The sequence below is a fragment of the Eptesicus fuscus genome, chromosome 16 (assembly GCF_027574615.1).
Source record: "Eptesicus fuscus isolate TK198812 chromosome 16, DD_ASM_mEF_20220401, whole genome shotgun sequence".
In the NCBI taxonomy this organism is placed as follows: Eukaryota; Metazoa; Chordata; class Mammalia; order Chiroptera; family Vespertilionidae; genus Eptesicus; species Eptesicus fuscus.
The window spans coordinates 62,381,411-62,404,922 of record NC_072488.1 but is presented as its reverse complement, the minus strand read 5'-3'; the positions used below and the strand labels follow the sequence as shown (position 1 = coordinate 62,404,922).

Below are 23,512 nucleotides of genomic sequence, written 5' to 3'. Positions count from 1 at the left end.
TTGGCAAAAACCCGCTGTCTGGTGAGTAAAAGCCCTCCCCTCCCCCCCCCCCAACATGGGCTTGGCCAGTGCCAGTGGCTCTGGGCAGCTTTGGACACAGAGCTCTGGCTGCCAGCTGGGAGGCAGCACAGTGAAAACACGGGGTCATCCCGGTGAAATTTTAAAGGATGGGTTTGTTCCTCTGGGCATGCAGCCAAGGCCCCAGCTGCAGTGGGCTTAGGGGCCCGAGTCATATGTGGCCTCTTGGGGGACTCTCCTCCTCAGTAAATGTGGAGTCAGGGCCACCTTCACAGGGTGGGGACCTTTTGGTAAGAAAGGAAGAATCTGTGGAGGAACTCACATCTCTCTTCCACGGGGACCCTGTGATGCCCTTTTCAGTCCGTGGTGGGTCTCACCAGGAAGTCCTGGCAGGTCTGCCACTGCACCCTGAGGCCCGAGAGGGCAAGGGTTTCAAGTGCTAACCTCAGACATGCGCTGTGACTTTGAAAGTCCGAATGAAATGTGCTCCTGGACATCTTCCAGAAAGTCAGAGTTAGTTCATGCTTGTCAGGTGGCTCCCTGGGGAGGTAAACAGGACTGTGGATCACATCCTGTGTGTCTGCCTCCACCAGGGCTCCAGGACAAGCACCATGTTCTCTTACCTCTGGGCCTTTGCACATGCTGTTCCTGTGCCTGCAACGCTCTCGCTCACTGTGTCCTAACTGCCCCCCCTCACCCAAAAGTGGTCAGATCCTTTAAGAAGCCTTGCCTGATCTCACTGCAGGCTAGAGGTCCTTCTTCCAGGTTCCCTGGGCGCTTTCCAGCTCTTGTGCATTGTTGATGTTCTTGATCTGAGCCAGAGGACAGTATTGATTATGACAAAGCTCGCAGCAGCCAGAACACATGGGTGCCTGGAAGGGAGCTGTCTGTAGGTTTGTTTCTTCTTTGCCTGCTTAACTGTCACTGAGCCAATCTCGCTGGCGGGGACCCACTAGAGAGTCTTCTGTGTGTTTGAAACTATTCAACACCCACAATCTGGTAAATTTAAGAAAATTCCAGTTTTTCTTACTCCTGAAATCCTGAGAGAAATTTCGTATCAGCCTCCCATAAAAAAATGAGAGAATTTTGCTTCTCTCCTTTTCTCTCTCTCCTTTTCTCTCTCTCCTTCTCTCTCTCTCTCTCTCTCTCTCTCTCTCTCTCTCTCATTTCATAGGAATCTGTGTAGGGGTAAAAATCACAGGATGCCTTTGTTTGCACCACATGTTTTTATCCTCTCACCCTCGTAAGAACAAACATGGCACTGCTCCACCTGAATCTCCTAGTGCCCTGTTTATCACCCCAAAACTTATTTTAAATCATTTTTTCCATGAAGATTTTTCTAAAATTAATTATCTTTAAACTTCCCCTTCTCCCCCCACCCCCCCCCCGCCCCGCCTCCCTGCATGGTGTTAAGCAAACTTAGCAAACAGAAATTCCGTCTTTTTCTAACAGTGCTCTGGATCAGATTTAGTTTTTCTTGGTACCTGATGGGTGTGAGTGAACGAATAGAATGAATGAATGAATGAATGAATGGCTCATGATTGTCACTGTGTGGAACTGCTGGTGCTGAGGAAGCAGAACACTTTGCCCCTTTGCTCTTTCATTGAGCCGCCTTGGACTGTAGATTTGAGCTCATGTGTGTCTGTGCCTGTCTGTGTGTACAGGGTTTCTAGCCTCCTCTTCGCTTATGCTCTTGCTACTAGCAGTGGGGCTTCCTACAGGTGTTTCCACTTTTTTTTTTTTTTAATATATTTTATTGATTTTTTACAGAGAGGAAGAGAGAGGGATAGAGAGTTAGAAACATCGATGAGAGAGAAACATCGATCAGCTGCCTCTTGCACACCCCCTACTGGGGTTGTGCCCGCAACCAAGGTACATGCCCTTGACCGGAATCGAACCTGGGACCTTTGAGTCCGCAGGCCGATGCTCTATCCACTGAGCCAAACCGGTTTTGGCGGTGTTTCCACTTTTAATGCTGTTTTCCTCTGCGGTGGCTGTGAACATGGACCCTCAGAGCTTTTGGAGTTATTCCAAAGTATGGTACACTCAGACCCTCTGCCGTGAACATCAAGATGTTCTGTATGAACTCTGCCTTCTGTTTCTGCTGCTCCACGCCCTCCAAACACTTTCTCTCTGGGTGTCAGCTCTCTGCTGGCTACAGCACCATATACAAGCCTGGGGGAGGTGAATCGCTGTAGGACAAGGAGCTGGCAATGGCTGGGAGGGTCTGTGCCTGTAATATTTACCAAAGGGCTTACAAGAGGCACTTGCCTGTCATGTGTAGACTTACTGGGGGGGGGGGGTGCCAGGGGAGGGATGGTCACATGGGCACATTGACTGGTGGGCGAGAGCACTGTGGCCATGGAAAGGTTTTGGTGGGACTGGTTGGAGGCTTTTACACTCCTATGCTTATTCCCTTCTATTTTTTATCCAAACTGAAATGTGGCTGATCATCAGCTCAGCATGAATAGAGAAGTAAGTCAGGGTGGTGATTATTAATGACTATGGATTTATTAATGACTATGGATTGGAGCCCTTGGGGCCAAATGAAATGCCTCAAGTGAAAAAGCAATCATATGTCTTTGAGAATTATTCCATTTTAAACAGTGAGGAAGTTCTACATTTACCAGTAATAGAAAAGGGAAGTCTTTGACGGAGTAGATGGATCTGCAGCACCCACCTTATTAAGAATATTGTTAAGAGATGGAACTGGATGGTCTGCGGGGACCCTGTGTGATTTTTTTTTAATAAATCTTTATTGTTCAGATTATTACAGGTGTTCCTCTTTCCCCTCCCCCCCCCATAGCTCCCCTCCACCTGATTCCCCACCACCCCCCCATGCCCTTACCCCCCGCCACTGTCTTCATCCATAGGTGTAAGATTTTTGTCCAATCTCTTCCTGCACCCCTCAGATTCCCTTCCCCCTGATAACTGTCCGTCCCCTCCCTTTCTATGTCCCTGATTCTGTTGTATTCACCAGTCCATTCTGTTCTTCAGATTTTTTTATTCACTTGATTTTTAGATTCACTTGTTGGTAGGTATGTATTTGATGTCTTTTTGTTGTTCATAATTTTTACCTTTACCTTTTTTTTTTTTTTTCTTTCTCTTCTTAAAGAATACCCTTCAGCATTTCATGTAATCCTGGTTTGGTGGTGATGGACTCCTTTAGTTTTTTCTTCTGAGAAGCTCTTTATATGTCCTTTGATTATAAATGATAGCTTTGCTGGGTAGAGTAATCTTGGTTGTAGGTTCTTGCTGTTCATCACTTTGAATATTTCTTGCCACTCCCGTCTGGCCTGCATAGTTTCTGTTGAGAAAATAGCTGACAGTCGTATGGGTACTCCCTTGTAGGTAACTAACTGTTTTTCTCTTGCTGCTTGTAAGATTCTCTCTTTGTCTTTTGCTCTTGGCATTTTAATTATGATGTGTCTTGGTGTGGTCCTCTTTGGATTCCTCTTGTTTGGGGTTCTGTGCGCTTCCTGAACTTGTAAGTTATTTCTTTCACCAGGTGGGGGGAGTTTTCTGTCATTATTTCTTCAAATAGGTTTTCAGTATCTTGCTCTCTCTCTCTTCTGGCACCCCAAAAATTCGGATGTTGGTACGCTTAAAGCCATCCCAGGGGCACCTTACACTATCCTCACACTTTTGGATTCTTCTTTCTTTCTGCCTCTCTGGTTGGGTGTTTTTTACTTCCTCATATTCCAGATCTTTGGTTTGACTCTTCGGGTACAGTGGTCTACAGTTGAGTGTCTGTATATTCTTTATTTCAGACAGTGCATGCATAATTTCTGACTGGTCCTTTTCCATTTTTTTGGTATTCTCATTAAGGCCCTTGAGGGTCTCTTCAAGTTTCTCAGCGGTTTTTAGAAGATTCTTGAGTAACCTTATAAATGTGGTTCTGAACACTGTGTCATCCAATAGTTTACTTTCCTCCATCTCTCCTATTCGTGATATACTTTGGTGTTTCCGCATTTCAGCTGCCTCCCTGTGTTGATGGAGTGGCTTTGTGGGGTCAGTGACCTATAGGGGCCGGTAGCTCAGCTTCCCCAATCACCCTAGGTGGTTGCTCTTGGTACACCCCTTTGTGGGCTGAGTGGAAAGTCTTGGTGTAGTTACAAGCCTTGATTGCTGTTGGTACACTGGGAGGAATTGACCTCCAGGCCAATTGGCTGTGAGGACCTGCTGTGTCTATAATGGAAGCGCTGCTGCACTGGAGACACGCTTGTGGTACAGGGCTTGTTTGAGTGGGGCTTTGGTGCTCACTGAGTCCGCCTCCCGAATGTGTCACTTATGGATGTGAGGAGTTGAAATCTGGTGTCTCACGCTGACCACTAGGTGCATTGGCTAGTTCAGCTGCTGTCTGAGGCCACCCTGCAGGAGCTACTGCAAGAACTGCCGTCCTCTCCTCCCTGCTTGGAGTTTGGAGGCCTTGGAGCTGTCTGTACCGGGTTGCAAGTTTACTAGTTTAAACTGCAATAGAGAAGGCCATTCATATGCAAAAGCCGCTGCTAGGAGCTTGGGTGTGTTTGTAGATTGTGCGGGGCGGAGTCTCAGGGCGTCACTAGGCTAGGGCGTGGCCAACAGCAATGGCTGGCACTGAGCCACCTCCAACCGTGTCCCCGAAACCACATCCCTGCAGTCTCGCTACCCAGCGCAGCCAACAATTCTACCTCCACGCAGCTCTGCTAGTAAGCCACCCTCACTCTCTGACCCGCTGGCAGACAGCCCAGTCTCTCCCCAGAAACTGGATTTCAGAGAGATAGGGGGCTTGTCTCTCTTCGGATTGAAGAAAGCAACGCCTGCTTCCAGCTGGGCACTCCCCTGTACCTCAGTTTTTCAGCATTTGCGCCCTGATTGCTCCCATCTCTTTCGGTATAGTTGTAGAGGTTCCGACTGTCACGTGGACACCCACGAGGCAGGGGCTCTCCTATGGGTACAGGGGGAGCCACAGACAGCCCAGTGTCCTCCCTGAGAGTCCATCCAGGATCAGCACTGACAAGCACAAAAGGGGAGGGTGTCACCAAAACAGGTTTGGCTCAGTGGATAGAGTGTCAGCCTGCGGACTGAAGGGACCCAGGTTCAATTCCGGTCAAGGGCATGTACCTTGGTTGCGGGCACATCCCCAGTAGGGGGTGTGCAGGAGGCAGCTGATCGATGTTTCTCTCTCTCCCTCTCCCTCTCTGTAAAAAATCAATAAAAATTGAAAAAAGGGGGGGAGGGGAGGGTGTCAGTGCCACAACTTAAGGAGAGAGGCCTGGGCGCCCCTAGGCACAGTGGGAAGTGAAGGTGCACCAGTTGGTCCTTGACTTCCCTCTGCAAACAGTCCCCCCTCTGCTGCCCGGGCCCGGGTGGAGAGAGAGTGCCTGGAAGTCCCTCTGGTCCCATGCTTTGTTCTTGGCTGAAATTCACAACACCGGAGGGCAGACTTGCGGGTGCACTGAGCATCCTGAGCAGGTGAGGGCCAGCTGGGCCTGTCTATGCCCCTCCAAGAGGGAAGGCACTTAGCTTCCTGGGCAGGGCTTGCTCCGAGAGGCGTGGGCTCAGCAGGCACAGTCCCAGCTCTCACTCCGCTTCCTGGGTGTGGGGCTAGCCATGTCCCGTCCATCACAGGAGTGGTGGTCCAGGCACCTCTGAGCTCCTCGTGCCTTGGCACCCTGTGGCATCCATAGGAAAACATTTCTAGGGAGCTTATCCCAAGGAGTTCTGTCCACAGATGGGGCCCCTGTTTGTCAGATCGTGCAGGGAGGGGCAGAATGGGTGGTGGCAAGACAGGTAGGAGCTGGGTTTAAGATCGGCCTCGGGACTGGTGGTCTCACACTCTCTGCCTCTTCCAGGCCCAGCCTTTGCCACTTTAGGACTTGGGCACAGCTTGTTGCCATCTGTTCTCTCACTTCTGCAGTGGTGGGCTGTGCAATTCAGGTTTAGATTTTTCTGCTGCCTAACACATGGGGCACGTGGGAACAGTAGCTATAAATCTAGTTCCACGCTGTACTCTGCTTCTGAACACTTGTCCATCCCTGTTGTCTCCAGGCCCTTCATGGCCCAACTCACATGGCACCTCTGATTCCCCTCATGGCGTGATTCAGCTGACAAGTATCTTTGAACACTTCTGGGAGCCCCAGGAGAACAGAAGTGCATAGTCCTGCCCTGCAGAACTAGCCTTCGGTGGGGGACAGGCCAGCTCTGTGTTTTGCTCATAGTAGGCACTCGGGGTGTCCCGGCAGCTGACTCAGCGGGTGGGACAGAGTGGAGCTGAAGTCCTTCTTAGAGGGGCTATTACGGCTGGGATTTGAAGGCTGTGTAGGAGTGGGTTGTAAAGGTGATGGGCCAGGCTGTGCTATGGGAGCTCAGGGCCTGGGGGGATGGTGATACTGGCGAGGACTGGTGGGTAGACCTGCTGGAACACTAGATCAGAATGCTGGCGGCAGTGGCCAAAGTGGGAGAGCTTAGCCTTCTTCCTGCTTGAAGCCCCTCCACAAGCTCCAGCTCACATCGCTGGTAGTAGTCGGGGCCCCTTATCCACACGGGCTTCTTAAGGATGGGGTGCAGGCCGCTGAGGGAAGTAGAGAGACAGGTCTGGAGCTCTCCAGCCTGAGATCAAGCCCAACTTCACACCTGGCTGACTCTGTGACTTGGGGCTCATTTGTTAATTGACCCAAGGCAGCCTCTTCATGTGTAGGAAGGGATTGTCCCTGCCTCCCTCTGGGGGCTGTTGTGAAGAGTGAATGTGCAGAGAGCTCCGAGGGCAGGGCCGGGGACAGGCAGAGAGGGGGCAGCCAGGAGAAGCCAGAGTCAGTGACCATGCCTTTTCCGCTGCCAGACTTTGACCAGAACCATGTCCACTGGAGGTAGGTGCATGGTTTCCCATGAGGGGAAATGTACACGTGATAGATAAGCAGGAGCTACTGGCCCATGCCCAGTTGTTAGAACCATTTCAGGGCATGGCTGCTGGTGACACAGCTCAGTGCTTACTCTCCTTTCGGTCGAGGGGATGAGGAAGAAGAAATGGCTGCACTGCACTGCACTGCCTTTCTGGACAACCCACGTCTTTCCATCAGCGCAGTAGAACAGACATCTGGGAGGACAGACTCACCAGCCAGTTCATCCTGCAGTTACCAGGACCCCATTCACATTCACATGGGAAGAAGGGCCCTGAGAGGCTAGTGACAACCTCCCTATGCAGGTCATTCTGGGTCGGAGGCCTCAGTACACGTAGCTACTGCGGGTGACACAGCTGCGTCGTGAGCTCTGAGCACACCTTGACCGGTGGCCGGATTCCAGATGAGGGAGGCGCAAGGGCACTCTTGCTTGCTGACCACGTGGCAGGACTGGTGCTTTCAGGTGTCTGGGTGTCTGTCCCAACCTGCCCAGGGGTTCTGCCAGTGTCCTTTGCTGAGGCTACCCCAGCAATGGGAGGGACATGGGCTGCAGACAGAAGACCTGGGTCCCATGGTCCCAGCTCTGCTGGAACTTAATCTCTGGGGAGGCTTGGGACCGCCCCTCCTCCTGTGAAGTGGTTTCTCCAGGCATCTCGTGGGACATCCGAGGTTCGGTGACTCACGCTTCTCGTCTTTGAGGCACCGTGTGTCCTGTCTGTGGTCCAGGAGGAAGCCCTCCTCATGCCATGTCTCTCCACACAGCGCAGCTCAGGGAAGCCACCTGACAGTCTGGGTGTTAGATTCACGTGGGCCGGGCACAGAGAATGTCTCTAAATGGCAGCCGACCTTGGCCGAGATAGAAAGGCTTGACCTTTAGAAAGATGAGAACCTCCAACGGGATGGGTCCTCACGGGTGAGCCGCAGAGGCCTGTGCTGTAGCCTCTGGCCCAGCTCCTGGCAGGCCTGACCAATGACCACTGATGCTTCTCATGCCCCTGGGGCCCACTCGGGTCCCTCCTCTGCACACACAGGACTGGCGTGGGGAGCCGCCTCCACGCATGACTCCTTAGCCCTGTCTCTCTGGTCCCATTCCCACTTCCTCTCTGAATCAGTTCCCTGTAGGACACCATGACAATCCTGCCACAGCCCTTGGAGTCCAGTCTTGGCTCTGAGCCCATGGTGGGAGGGATGGGCCTCAATTCCCAGACCACTGCTGTCCCTTGTCTGCTGCCAGGAGGCCCTTCTGCTGCTCCTCCCTGTCTTGCTCCACCTGCTCCGACATGACTGCATCTGTCTTGGCCCAGTGGGGCTGGTTGGGCTTTCTCCCCCCAGCCTGGCTGCATCATGGGTCCTCCCTCATGTTGAATCGATGGTGCATCTGGGCTATCAGATGAGCATCACAGGGGACATGGCCCGACATTGACCTCCCTGGAGCAAGGGCAGGCTCAGCCTCCAACACGCACAGAAAACATGGCCCTCTGGGAGGTGTCTGAGGAGGTACAAGCGTCAGCCAGGACAGGTGGCCCGGAGTCCCAGGCCCCCTGGTGCCAGCTCAGCTCTCCCACTGCCCAGTGTCGCCCAGGCGGCGGCCACTCACACCTTCAATAGCCCCGCAGGTCCAATCTCCGGAGAACACGACAGGCACCGACGGAGCGGCGCGAGTCACCCTCCACGGCTTCGCCTGCGGCGGCGGCGGCCCCGGTCGGTCCTCGCGGAGAGGTAACAGAGAGTGCTGGTCGACCCGCCCTAGCGACCCACCACCGCGGCGGCAGCCACACACTTCCCTCAATAGTACTGCAGGTCCAATCTCCGGAGAACAGGCCAGCCACTGACGGGCCGGCGCCGCCGGCACAATCCTGAAAGCGTCGCCGGCATCCTGGAACTTAGCCCCGGGCAGTGAGGCCGCTTCCCCTCCCTAGATGCTCCGCAAGGAAGAAACGATATAAAAGCGGCCGCCAGGTGGCTCCCGACAACCGGCGCGAACGTCAGCAGCGGGACGGATCCAGATCCCTGGCCGGCAAGGGCGCCCCACCGCCCGCGCGGGGGGCCGATCGCGTCCCGGGCCCCCACCCCCATCCCCCAACATCCTCCGGGACGGCACGGCGGCAGCGGAAGGGGGCGTGGGGGAGTCGAGGGGGGCTTAGGAAAATCTTTTTCGGGGGATGGCCGCAACACGGGGTGTGGGCCCCCCTCTGTCACGCCCCCCCCCCCTCCCGCGCTCTCTCTCTCTCTCTCTCTCTCTCTCTCTCTCTCTCTCTCTCTCTCCCCCCCCCCGCCCCCCCTTCCTCTCTGAAATCAATGAAAAAAAATTTTTTTAAACATCAGGAATCAGTGTAGAACAGTGTTTGACAACACTTGGGAGTCATGGCTAAAGAGCAGTACACTGTAGAACAGTGTTTGAAAACACTTTGAATTCACTTCTAAATGGCACGAAACAGAGTGATAGTGTTTGAAATCACTGCTATAGAGCAGCACACTGTAGAACAGTATTTGACACCGCTTGGAATTCACGTCTAAATGGCTGGAAAGTATCTAAAATTGTTTGCGAGCATTTCAAAATCACTGATCTAGATCAGGAAACAGTGTAGAAGAGTGTTTGACAACACTTGGGAATCACCGCTAAAGAGCAGGATACTGTAAAATAGTGTTTGACACCACATGGAATTCACATCCAAATGGATGCAAACTACATGCAAGTGTTTGAAAGCACTTGGAAATCACTGGTCCACATCAGGAAACAGTGTACAACATCGCGTGACAAAACTTGGGAATCACTGCTAAAGAGAAGTACACTGTACAACAGTATTTGACACCACTTAAAATTCACATCTAAATGGCTGGAAACTATCTCAAATTGTTTGCGAGCACTACGAAATCCCTGGTCAACATCAGGAAACAGTGTAGGATTGTTGGACAACTCTTGGGAATCACTTCTAAAGTGCAGTACACTGCACAACAGTTTTGGAAACCATTTGAAATTCACTTCCAGATGGCAGGGAACAGTGTAAAAGTGTTTGAAAACACTTGGAAATCACTGGTAGCGTTCAAAGATGCCAGAAAGGAAAATGTCACCGAGGCCAAAATCTTACCTCCACCTTCTTAGGGTTTGTTTGTGGAGCGGGCAGGCCTGAAAAATTCACCTGACACACAGGAGAGAGAGGAGGGGGCGGGGGGGGGGGCACAGTTTTCTTTCCCTTAAGTGTCTCATGTGACACGGCAAGCCCTCCTAAGGAGACCGTGGAAGAGCCAGAGAGGTGGCAAAACATCCACGCTTTTTCATACTGGATTGAAAGGAGAGAGGCAATTGTGGAAAAGCCACTAAATAGGCGGGGAGGCTAAAGGAGAGATGAGGGAGGCCCATTCCTACAGATTCCTCTCTCTCTCTCTCTCTCTCTCTCTCTCTCTCTCTCTCTCTCTCTCTCTCTCGGCTGCCTTCCCGGTTTCTTACACTGCCTGAGGTACAAAAACGAGTCCCATGTGCAGTCGTCATTTTCTTTCTTTCTTTTTTATTTTTTTGAGCAAAGGTGAAGAACGCTTCACGTGGAAGTATTTCTGCGAGAAAGCCTGGCAGGACAGGACACGGGGGTATGCGGGCCAGGACAGTCCATTGACCAGAAAATCCAAAGAATCTATAGTGGCTCTGACTAGCGCCCTTCCTTTAAGAAACAGGAAGACAGGGCAGTTTAGCTCGGGTGCCCCCTCTCCCTCCCCTCCAATCCCCCACCCACCCACCACCACCACCACCACCACCACGGGGCCGACCAGCGGCACCTGAGTAGCGACTCCAGAGGTTTCCAGAATGAACCGAGTTCCGGGAGCCAGCAAAGCAGCAAGGAAAAGACGATATAAAAACGGCCGCCAGGTGGCGCCCGAAAACCAGCGAGGACGTCAGCGGGCCGGCTCCTGGGCCTTGGGCCCTCCTGGGAAGGAGCCCCGCCACCCGCTATTGGGGCGGGGGGGGGGGGGGGGGGGGGCGGGGGGTGGTGGTGGTGGTGGTGGTGGTGGTGGTGGTGGTGGTGGTGGTGGTGGTGGTGTGTGTGGCGGGTGTGTGAGTGAGTGTGGCGGTGGCCGATCTCCTCTCGGACCCCACCTCCAGTCGAACCCTGGCGGGTGGCGGGCGGCGGGGCGGCGGGGCGGCGGGGCGGCCGCCACCTGGGGTTTCCCCAGAAGGCCCCGCGCGCTGGCCGCGGAAGGGGAACTGGAAAAGTTTTTTTGGGGCGGGCGCGGGAGGGGGGAGCGTGACAGAGGACCGAGAGGACGTACCCAGAACACTCTTTTCGGCCTGGGACCCTAAACACCAAAACCCGGGGGACTCTGAAAGCCTGAACGTGGCGAGTATTCACAGGGCAACAAAGGAGGAATCCTTTTTCTCGTTTTCTGTCTCGTTTCAGTTTCGTTTCTTTTCTTTTTTAATTTCACTTTTGGAATTGAATGTATGGGGGGGAGACATCGGTTAATAAAATGGTACAGGCTTTACAATGGAATACAATAGGATAAAATGAAACGTGTACGTACAGAAGAAGCTTTGCACTGTGGATGAAAAGGGGCCACAGGCTAACCCGGCCTGTGTGGCGGGCTGGCCTGGCCTTGCAAACTCAGGCACCTAAAGTGACCACCCAGGGCGTTCTGACATTTAAAAAAAGGGAAAAAAATATTTAAAGTAAAAAGCAGTTCATAGTGGGTAGTCACGCCCTAGGCCCGGTATCTTCCCTGAGAGAGAGAGAAACTTTGAACTTACTGGTAGGTAGCTGAGCCTATTGTGTTTCTATGCCTCTAGGATCCCATTTCTTTGGACTAGTGAATGTCAAGATAACTAGTCACTTCCCTTTTTCCCAGTGCCCTCGGGGCACAGCCCAGTGTCCCTCCCAGGGCAGAGACCACAAATTCCCTCATTGTTGCTGTAGTATATTTTTTCAAAAGCTAGGGACCGAATGAATACACAAGTGGAACAACAACTCTCTCTCTCTCTCTCTCTCTCTCTCTCTCTCTCTCTCTCTCTCTCTCTCCCCCCCCCCGCCCCCCTCCCTCCCTCTCCCTCTCCCTCCTCCTCTCCCTTCCACTCTCTCTTTAAACAAACAAACAAACAAATGACCCTAGCCTAGCCGGTTTGGCTCAGTGGATAGAGCGTCAGCTTGCGGACCGAGGGTTCCGGGTTTGATTCCGGTCAAGGGCACATGCCCGGGTTGCGGGCTCGATCCCCAGTAGGGGGTGTGCAGGAGGCAGCCCACCGGTGATTCTCTCTCATCGTGGATGTTTCTATCCCTTTCTCCCTCTTCCTTCCTTCCTCTCTAAAATCAATAAAGATATATTGAAAAAACCAACAACAACACAAACGTATTATTCCACCTTTATGTAGTAAAAAGTATACTTGTACAATGTTTTGTGTTTGTATTTCGTGTTGTTAAACCAGTGAAATGAAAACGGGGGTGGGGTGGGGTGGGGTGGGGAGGGGGCGATGGGGAGGAGGATGAAAGGGAGTGGTTGACCTTAGCCATTTCAAGATGGCGGCTGCCAAGTCACTGGAGCTAAAATGGCGGCTGCCTAAACTCCCTTCTTTTTTCTTTTTTTGTAATATATATTTTTATTGACTTCAGAATCAATCAGGAAGGGAGAGGGAGAGATAGAAACATCCACGATGAGAGAGAATCATGGATCGGCTGTCTCTTCCACGTCCTCTACTGGGGATCGAGCCCACAACCCAGGCAGGTGCCCTTGACCGGAATCGAACCCGGGGACCCTAAGGTCCGCAGGCCGACGTCGGCTCTACCCACTGACTGAGCCAAACCGGCCAGGGTCACACCTACTTCTTTTACTTAGGTGGGTGCAGGATAGATAGTTAACAGGCAACAACACACATGATAAGCAATAACAATGAAGGAATCTATGGTCTCTGTCCTGGTGCCTCACCGATGATGTTTCTCTCTCTCTCTTCTCTCTCTCTCTCTCTCTCTCTCTCTCTCTCTCTCTCTCTCTCCCTCTCCCTCTCCCTCTCCCTCTCCCTCTCCCTCTCCCTCTCCCTCTCCCTCTCCCTCTCCCTCTCCCTCTCCCTCTCCCTCTCTCTCTCTCTCTCTCTCTCTCTCTCTCTCTCTCCCTCTCCCTCTCTCCCTCTCTCCCTCTCTCTCTCTCCTCTCTCCCTCTCTCCCTCTCTCCCTCTCCCTCTCCCTCTCTCCCTCTCTCTCTCTCCCGCTCCCTTTCTCTCGGAAATCAATGAAAATGTCCTAAAATAATAATAAAAAAAAAAAGAATCAATAAAACAAAGTGAAAAACAGCCATTCTCCGGAGCATTGTCCCAACCCCTTGAGATTCTGCTTCCCGGCCAGTGTGGACAGTTTGGCTCAAGTAAAGTCATAAAAGTTCTCTACAGGTTTGAATGTTTTTACGTGAACACGACGTGTACACCTGCTGGTTTCTGAGGGCGAGGCAACAGAATCAGTCCATGAGGTCTGCTGTGAAACTGTAGAGGAGTCTGTTTTTGCTGTCAAAAGCCAGATCACCCTTAGGAAGAGTGTAGAAAAACCCAAATGGGATTTACAAAGAGGAAACAGACAGAGATGAGCATAGGGATGCTCCGAGGACTGTGAGAGGGTATCTTCCCCTCTCCTCACTCATACTGCTTTCGGAAAAAAAATGGAAATGGCCGAAACCGGTTTGGCTCAGTGGATGGAGCGTCGGTCTGTGGACTGAGGGGTCCCGGGTTCGATTCCGGTCGGGGGCATGTACATTGGTTGCAGGCACATCCCCGGTGGGGGGATGTGCAGGAGGCAGCTGGTCGATGTTTCTCTCTCATCGATGTTTCTAGCTCTCTATTCCTCTCCCTTCCTCTCTGTAAAAAATCAATAAAATATATTTAAAAAAAAAAAAAAATGGAAATGACCCTAAGAGGTGAAGGTACTGAAGCTCTTGGAGAGACCAGGGCCGGCTGTAAAGCGGACGATGGAGAGGTCTGGCCAGTCCCTGGCACCACGGGGTTGCATGCTACCCTGCCTGCCTGCAGCTAGACCCGTTTTCCCATTCCCGGGGAAGTGAACGGAGAATGAGGCCTTCTCAGATCCGTGTGTCTTTTTGCATACACGTGAGCCCTTAGGACTCTCAGAAATGACCCTCCTGAGCTCTAGGGCTCCCTGCAAACTAGATCGCTCTGTAATGGCTGCAGAACCTCAGAGAAAAAAAAAAAAAAACATGCTCAGATAGAAGGACACATCTCCAGAACAGGCGAACGGGCTCGTTAGCCCATTGCCAACGCTCGCCAGTCCTCGAGGACTTAAAACAGCACTGTCCCCCTTTGACGACGCGGTCGGTACAGGGTCGGAGGTGTGTGGCTCCAGAATATCAAAGCGCAACATGTCCTCTTACCGCCTCAACGCTTCCGATGCTGGGTTGAGGGGGGGGGGGGGGGGGGGGGGGGGGGTGGGGGGGGGGGGGGTGGGGGAGAGAGAGAGAGACAGAGACGGGGAGAAACATCCGTGGTGAGAGGGAATCATGGATCAACTGCCTCCTGCACCCCACCCCCCCTCAACTGGGGATGGAGCCCGAAACCTAGGCAGCTTCCCTTGACCGGAATCGAACCCGGGACCCTTCAGTCCGCTCTATCTGACGCTCTATCCGCTGAGCCAAACCGGTTAGGGCTTAAACTGCCTTCTTTGACAGAAAAGATGACTTGTTTATTCCCACACAACTGTGCACGAAAAGGGGCCCACGTGCTAACCTGAAGGAGATCAGGGAAGGCCTGCATGGCGGTCTCGAAAACTGAAAGGCCTCAAGCGAGCACAGGCAGGGATGGTCTGAAGGGAGCCTGTAACTAAGAGCAGTTGTGGTGGGTAGTCGAGTCCTAGGGCCGGAATCTTCCCTGACAAGGTCTGCGTTTACCTTAACGGTCCTTTTGCATCTAAGACAACATACCTCTGAAATGAATGTCAGAGGAACTTGTAATTTCGCGCCCCCCCCCCCCCCCCACACACACACACACACACAAGAAAATGAAGTGATGGAAGAAGATATTGAAGTTTATCGTGAATTTTGGTTTGAGGAAGCCACCAATTTGGCAACCACAGTTGATATTCAGATGAAGCTCCCTGGGATCTTCCCCGCAGACCTCAGCAAGGGACCCTGGAGTCTCAGCCGACCTCTGAGAGTTGCTATAAAGAAGCTGTAAGTGTTCCAACAGTGGAACACATGATTCCAGAACTGAAAGAGAGAGTCTCAGAACAGCACCTCAAAGCTCTTAAATGCTGATCTCTGGTCCCCTCTGTCATGGGACGGCTCCAATTCAATACACCGGAGGAGCACCATGCTGACATGTACAGAAGCGACTTATCCAGTCCTGCCTGACGCACTCTCAGCCGAGCCTCACTGTTGGAGAATCAAGCGGAAGCACAGAGGAGAACATATAGAGCCGGGGTCCTCAAACTTTTTAAACAGGGGGCCAGTTCACTGTCCCTCAGACCGTTGGAGGGCCGGACTATAGTTTAAAAAAAAAAAAAAAAAAAACTATGGAGGCCACGCGCCCCTGGGTCCGGGCGAGACCAAACCAGAGGGAGTCGGACCTGCATTACCACCATTTGTCCACCATCCAGAGCTGAAAAGTCAGTGCCGACATGCACACATAAGGAACTGGTGGACATTGAAATTGGGTCTCAAAAGAACTGTTGGTCCAGAAAGAAACTCACTACAGACTGATTCATTTGCCTGTCAGCATAACTATTATTGCTCGTCTCACATTCGGTTCTTATAAGTATATTTCTAGTAACACATGATCTCACTCATCTAGGGGAAATGATGAACAACATAGACTGATGAACAAGAACAGACCCAGAAACAAGGAGGCATCGATCGGACTGTCGGGACTCAGAGGGAGGGTAGGGGAAGGTGGGGGTAGGGGGGAGAGATCAACCAAAGGACCTGTGTGCATGCATAGGAGCCTAACCAATGGTTAAGGACAACAGGGGGGTGGGGGCATCCGTGGGGAGGGGTGTGGGATGGGAATGAAGGGATGAGGACAAATATGTGACACTTTAATCAATAAAGAAATTTAAAAAAAGAGAGAGAAAGGAAAGGAACATAGCAAATTAAAAACATTTATGGCAAGAGTTCTTTACTGTAGTGACCTTAATGTTTGTACAATAAATAAAGATCAATAAAAGGAAAAAAAAACAAAAAACACACAAACAAACTATGAACAAATTCCTATGCACACTGCACATATCTTATTCTGAAGTAAAAAAACAAAACGGCAAAAACACCCGCATGTGGCCCGCAGGCCATAGTTTGAGGACGCCTGATATGATATAGAGCTTCCATCCGCCACTTTTGAAGCCCTCCGCCTGCCACACATCAGGTTTTTTTTTCCTAATGTTTATGCATTGCTAAAGGTCCCACGTACTCTCCCTGTGATGAAGGTTGAGAATGAACGCTATGAAAATGGGCGAAAGCGTCTCACAGCATTACCCGAGGAACGCTTTGACAGACCAAAGGTCAAGTAGCTTAGCTTTGCTTAACATACATTTTGATATGAAACATGATTTGGATTTAATGGTGGACACGGACATCAAACTCTATACAACTAAGTCAGAGCTCCCTCCGGATAATTCCGAAAGTGTCGGAAATACCCGAGAGACTTTTAAAATAAATGTGCTTTCTCTGCTATTTGATACTGGGGGGAAAGCTAAGAAATTTGAGAACAGAGAAGAGCTGTAAGATATATATGTAGGCCACTTAATCACTGGAAAGCTTGAGTACATTAGCCATTGATAATCTGTTTGAACTCTCATGCTTTCGAGAACTGACTGTTCTTCCAGAGGATGGCGTTGAAAGGGCCACCACCACGTTGCACTTCTGCATGATCTCTGCTTAATGGCACTTTGGAGTTGTTTTGGTGAGGTCATTGTAGACATAACATTTATTATCACTGTGGATTCAGTTGTTGGGTATTGAGTTATCAGGTCTTGGAAGAAATAAATTTTGAGAAGGTGTGGGAGGAATCTGTTTCATAAAAATTGTACAATGAAGGTCATGACTAACCTTTTTTTAAAAATAAAAAAATATTTTATTATTTTTTTACAGAGAGGAAGGGAGAGGGAGAGAGAGTTAGAAACGTCGACGAGAGAGAAACATCGATCAGCTGCCTCCTCCTGCATGCCATGCCCCCTACTGGGGATGTGCCCGCAACCAAGGTACATGCCCCCTTGACCAGAATCGAACCTGGGACCTTTCAGTCCGGAGGCCGATGCTCTATCCACTGAGCCAAACTGGTTAGGGCATGACTAACCTTTTGAATAGCTGGAGTTTTGAGTATACTATGAAAAATCTGTAACGAACAGTTACATTGCCAGAAAGGGAAAGAAACGTGAGCCTGCCAGACAAGGATTTTTCGGCGTCGACTTTTGTCTTTATTCGATGATCTTAAACAAGTTACCGTTCAACATTGAAGGAAGAACCCGCCATTGTTCCACCCACATATCTCCATAAGATAAGCTTTTTAGCAAGTATATGTCGAACACTTCTGTTCCACGGTCAAGACAGGATCAGAGGCCATGGCTACCGACAACAGATCTGTCTGTTCCAGTCTGTCTTTTTTCACTATTACATCTACTGCCGCGTCTTGATCTGTAAGCGAGACCTAGACAACCTACAAAAAAAAAGTGTTTTGTAGTTTATCTCAGAAGAAGACAGAAAACATTGCTGTTATTTTTGGTGAAGAAACTCAATTTTGTACAGTTTGTTTCAACGTAAATAAAATGTGAATTTGTTTACATAAAAACATAAACAGTGAGATTAAAAACGGGGGGGGGGGGTGGGGGTGAGAGGATAAAAGGGAGGGGTTGACCTTTGACGTTTCAAAATGGCGGCTGCCAAGTCCCTGCAGCCACAATGGAGGCTGCCTAAACTCCCTTCTTTGACAGAAAAGATGACTTGTTTATTCCCACACAACTGTGCACGAAAAGGGGCCCACGTGCTAACCTGACGGAGATCAGGGAAGGCCTGCACGGCGGTCTCGAAAACTGAAAGGCCTCAAGCGAGCACAGGCAGGGATGGTCTGAAGGGAGCCTGTAACTAAGAGCAGTTGTGGTGGGTAGTCGAGTCCTAGGCCGGAATCTTCCCTGACAAGGTCTGCGTTTACCTTAACGGAACCTACGGTCCTTTTGCATCTAAGACAACATACCTCTGAGATGAATGTCAGATTCCTTCATTGTTATTGCTATCATGTGTATTGTTGCCTGTTAGTTAACTATCTATCCTGCACTCACCTAAGTAAAAGAAGTAGGTGTGACCCTGGCCGGTTTGGCTCAGTCAGTGGGTAGAGCCGCCGCCGCCGCCGCCGCCGCCGCCGCCGCCGCCGCCGCCGCCGCCGACGACATCGGCCTGCGGACCTTAGGGTTCCGGTCAAGGGTACAGGCCCAGGTCGTGGGCTCAATCCCCAGTAGGGGGCAGCCGACGACCGGTGATTTGTCTCTCACCGATGATGTTTGTGTCTCTCTCTCCTGCTCCCTTCCTCTGGGGAATCAATGAAAATGTACTAAATTAAAAAAAAAAAAAAAAAGGAAGGAAGGAAGGAAGGAAGGAAGGAAGGAAGGAAGGAAGGAAGGAAGGAAGGAAGGAAGGAGAATGAATAAGACAAAGTGAAAAAAACAGCCATTCTCCGGAGCATTGTCCCAACCCCTTGAGATTCTGCTTCCCGGCCAGTGTGGACAGTTTGGCTCAAGTAAAGTCATAAATGTTCTCTACAGGTTTGAATGTTTTCCCATGAACACGATGTATACACCTGCTGGTTTCTGAGGGCGGGGCAACGGAATCAGTCCATGAGATCTGCTGTGGAACTGTAGAGGAGTCTGTTTTTGCTGTCAAAAGCCAGGTCAGGTCACCCTTAGAAAGTGTGTAGGAAAAACAAAAACAGAAATGGGATTTACAAAAGAGAAAACAGACGGAATCGAACATAGGGATGCTCCGAGGACTGTGAGAGGGTATCTCCCCTTCTCCTCACTCATACTGGTTTTGGAGAAACGGAAATGACCCTAAGAGGTGAAGGTACTGAAAGCTCTTGGAGAGATAGACCGGGGCTACTTTACCCGTTCTTCACCCTACTCAAACAAGTCTCCTCTCCCTCTCCCTCGGAGTCAAGCTTGTGTGCCAACAACGGTAGGTAGCGGTACCTAACCGACCGACGATGGCTGTTTTAAAATCAGATCCTGTCCCCTTTTCAACGAGGGCATGTGACAGGGGCAACTATCTTTTACTGGTCAAATCGGCCCCAATTCACCTGACAGGGAGAGAGAGAGCTTTGTCTTTGTCTGTCTGTCTTTAAGCCAGTGATGCCAACATATGTTGGTTGTTGGTTTTTGGTGCGTGCGTGCGTGCGTGCGTGCGTGCGTGCGTGCGTGCTGGTTTTTTTTTTTTTTTTTTTTTTAAGAAGGCTCATGTGTATGTAGACTTCAATGAGCCAGATACTGAACCAAAAGGGGAGAATGATGATTTTTAAAAAGGGAGCATCCCGAGAGGAATCTCATCTTGATACCGACTGAACGTATGTGTGCCAACCGTCTTTTCTGCATGATGAACTTCCAGGAGAGACCGAGCGACCCGGTTCATGGGGGACGTGCCATGCTCAGAATGGCCCCAAACGGTCCCAGAGGCTGGCAGAGACGCCTCTCACTCTCGGCTCGGTACCCATGCCTCTCTGTAGATGCGGTACCTTGAGAGTCCCCTTTTTTGGGGTACATACTCCTCAACACTTGGAAGAAATTAGACTCAGGGGGTCGGTCCCACCAGAAAAAAAAAAAGGGGGGGGGGGGGGGAAGGCTAATCTTCCTTGGCAACCTAGCCTGGCCCCCGCTATAAAGCGGACGATGGAGAGGTCTGGCCAGTCCCTGGCACCACGGGGTTGCATGCTACCCTGCCTGCCTGCAGCTAGACCCGTTTTCCCATTCCCGGGGAAGTGAACGGAGAATGAGGCCTTCTCAGATCCGTGTGTCTTTTTGCATACACGTGAGCCCTTAGGACTCTCAGAAATGACCCTCCTGAGCTCTAGGGCTCCCTGCAAACTAGATCGCTCTGTAATGGCTGCAGAACCTCAGAGAAAAAAAAAAAAAAAACATGCTCAGATAGAAGGACACATCTCCAGAACAGGCGAACGGGCTCGTTAGCCCATTGCCAACGCTCGCCAGTCCTCGAGGACTTAAAACAGCACTGTCCCCCTTTGACGACGCGGTCGGTACAGGGTCGGAGGTGTGTGGCTCCAGAATATCAAAGCGCAACACGTCCTCTTACCGCCTCAACGTTCCCGATGCTGGGTTGAGCAGAGAGAGGCGATTGTGGAAAAGAAGCACCTAATTAGGCGGGCCCGGGGGGGGGGGGGGGGGGGGGGGGGGGGGGGGGGGGGGGGGGCGCCGCCGGTGTGTGTGTGTGTGTGTGTGTGTGTGTGTGTGTGTGTGTGTGTACAAAGAGGAAGAGCTCATCGTGTGGAGGTATTTCTGCAGGGAGGTCTGTCAGGGCGGGACACGGGACGATGGTGAGCCTGGCTGGTCCATCGCCCGGAAAAATCCAAACAAACTGTGGACGAAAAGGGGCCGCACGCTATCTATCTAACCTTGCGAGCTCAGGGGAGGCCTTCGTGGCCGTGGCGGCCGCGCAAACTCAGAGAAGAGACCCAAAGTAACCGCCAAAGATGGTCTGAAATGAAAACTCTGTCACTAAAAGCAGTGGCTGGCAGGTAGCCATTTCTTAGGCTAGAATCTTCCCCGCCTTGACAAAAGTCAACCTTTATCTTCACTGAGCCCGTCTATTGTCTTTTGCCCAATAGGATAACTGTATTCCTTTGGAATGTCAGGGGCACGCCCGTGTTTCCAGGCCCCTCTGGGCAGGACCAACCTCCTTGTTATCCTTATCATTGTTGACTGTTCATATTTGTCTCAAATACACTCACAGGAATCGAGTCAGCTTCCCCCCTGCCTGCGTGATTCCCCCCAGTCCCCCTTTATCCCCTCCCCCCCGGCCCCAGGCCCAGAGGCCAGGCAGGTCAGCACTTAGAATGAAATCCCTTCACCTGAGGGATGAGAGGAAGGGAACTGGGGGCGGGGGATGGGGAGTAGGGGGTGGGGTAGGGAACAAGCGGGAGGAGAGGAGGTCAGGTCAGGGCGGGCCCGGCGATTCATTCCAATGGATCTCACTCCGAGGCTTCATTCAAATGCAGAAAGCTCTCCGGTGACATCGGTGCCTCGGACCTCGCCTCGGGCTTCTCTGACTCCCCCACCCTCAGGCCGCAGCTCACCAACTTCAGGGAGGGAGGATGTTTGAGAAACCGGCCTGTCCGGGTGGAGAAGAGTGCCCTCCATCTGCCAACCCAGAAACCAGCCCTCACCTCACCCATTTGGGAATCACGCGAGGGGGTGGGGAGCGGGAGGGAGGGGTTTGGGGGGCATGAGTCCAGGGTCCAAGGCGAAGGTAAACAGTAGATCTCGGTGTCTTAGATTCCCTAGGAGGAGGGACATAGGTAGGAGTGGAGCAATGAGTGTCCCGGGAGGCCTGGTAAGGGATGATTTGATTCAATAACCCCGGGTCACTCGCTGACCGGCCAGCACACTCTGCTCCAGTTGCCGGTTTTTATCATCCATCCGCCCCCCCCCCCCCTCCCTCCCACACCGTTCCAAGTGTTCCATTGACGACAGACACCCTTTTATATTCATCTTTAACTTCCCCATGGATGGGTGGATGGGTGGGTGGTTGGATGGATGGATGGATGGATGGATGGATGGATGGATGGATATGTTAACATCCAAAAACATTCAAATCTGTGGAGAGTTTCTGTGAGTTCATTTGAGGTAATTGCTGGGAGGGAAGCAGATTCTCAACATATTGGGATAACGCTCCCTCCCTCTGCCCGCCCACCCACCCACCCACCCGATTTCCACGGGAAATCCTCAGTCTCATATCACACATTCACTGGTCATTTCACTCGCCGCCTCCTCCCCTTGAAAAAGAGGAAGAAAAATGGACAAACCTGTTTGAGCCCCACAGGCAGCAACTGTGAATGAAGTGCGCGCACATGTGTGCGTGTGTGGCATTTGTCAACAACGTAAGAAATATTCCAACCTGTGAAGAATTTTTCTGAGTGTCTGGAGCCAAACTGTCCACAAATGTCGCACGCACGCACGCACGCACGCACGCACGCACGCACGCCGGGAAGCACGATCTCAATGGTTGCAGATAATGTTCCAAAGAATGGCAATGTCGCGCCGCCCCCCCCCCCCCCCCCCGCACCCGCACCCCCGCACCTTATTTTATATACACTCCAATCCCAAGTGGAGACCGTACGTGGGTGACGTGAAATCCACTGGTGATATTCTAGGGGAGCGGGAGAAAGCAAAGTCAAATGATGGACAAAGACTTCTTGGGTGTAGGCTAGTTCATAGTCAATCATGAACTCAGCAATCATGACGGGATCTGTGATATTCACAGAGCCGTGCCTGTGATTCCAGGGGTCTGGAAAAGATGGAAAATCCCTTTGACATTTCAAAGACGTGTGATTATGGATTCCAGAAAGAAGGAAAGCGATAGGCAGGCTCTGTCAGGGAAGATGCCGGCCTAGGACAGGATCACCCACCCCAAACTGATTTTAGTCTGTAAGGCCACCACGCATGGCCTCCCCTGAGCTTGTCCTCTCATTGGGCAAACCTTGGTGACTCTAAAGTCCTGATCCCGACCCCCGGGAGGGAGTTGTATTAAAAATCAAGCTAAAGGAGTGTGAATGTAAACTGTAGGCTTCTCAAAGGTTCAAAGGAGGTCTGTGCTTACCACCATTTAAAGAAAACAAACCAAGAAAGAGATCAAAGGTCAAATCACCCTCTCTTGGACTGGGAGTGAGAGAGTTCCTGCATCTGTCCAAGAGGGTCATCTGCAGTGTGAAACGCCAGGGTTCGGCAACAGGGGATATTTTCTTCCTCTCAGGGGATCATGAAAAGCATCCATGACAGTAAGGGGGTGGGTGTGGGGTGGGTGCTGTCATTGAAAAGGCACGGCCGCTTTTCCTTTCACAGCATGTACACAATGAATTCATGTTTACTCTGGAACCGCATTACTTCTTGAGTCTCCTCCTCCTCCTCCTCCCCCCCCCCCCCCCCCCCCCCCCGCTCTGGCAGCAGCAGAGGGCTGTTGTTTCCAAGTTTTTGGTTGATATTCAGGTGTAGGACAGATGTATGTATGTATGTATGTATGTATGTATGTATGTATCCTGTGAGTGAGCCCAAGGATGGACAGAATCTCTGGGTGTGGGGTGTGTGTGTGTGTGTGTGTGTGTGTGTGTGTGTGTAGTGGAATAGACTAGAGTGGAGTGGAGTGGAGTGGAGTGGAGTGGAGTGGAGTGGAGGAGGGGGAGCAACAGGAAGGGAGAGAAGGAGGAAAGGAGAGAGCGAGAGAGGGAGAGAGGGAGGGAGGGAGGGAGGGAGGGAGGGAGGGAGGGAGGGAGGGAAGCAGGGGAAGAGAGAATGCCAAAGTGTCATTAGTTAATGACACCGGGCATGGGTATTATTCTGAGTTGTTTTTTGTTTTTGTGGTTTTTTTTGCCTGTTTTCCTCGAATGCCACCTACGCAGAAAACAACCTGTGTGAAGTTAAAATCACATCACCCAC

At 51.5% G+C, this 23,512-nt stretch overlaps 1 long non-coding RNA gene across 13 annotated transcripts in view; it reads right to left on the bottom strand.

Annotated features, from left to right (window-relative positions):
- Positions 1-17,258: 17,258 nt before the first annotated feature.
- LOC129151909 (uncharacterized) overlaps positions 17,259-23,512 on the bottom strand; it is an 11,622-nt gene continuing 5,368 nt past the window's right edge. For 2 of the 13 annotated variants that reach the window (XR_008558627.1, XR_008558629.1), the window contains exons 3-7: positions 22,160-22,229; positions 18,655-18,755; positions 18,140-18,386; positions 17,853-17,945; positions 17,259-17,520 (exon numbers count right to left, since the gene is read on the bottom strand). This is a non-coding gene — a long non-coding RNA (uncharacterized LOC129151909). Of the gene's footprint in view, positions 17,521-17,852; positions 17,946-18,139; positions 18,409-18,654; positions 18,756-21,885; positions 21,978-22,159; positions 22,230-23,512 lie in introns of all 13 variants that reach the window. The other 11 variants (XR_008558635.1, XR_008558634.1, XR_008558636.1 and 8 more) reach the window with 11 other exon arrangements.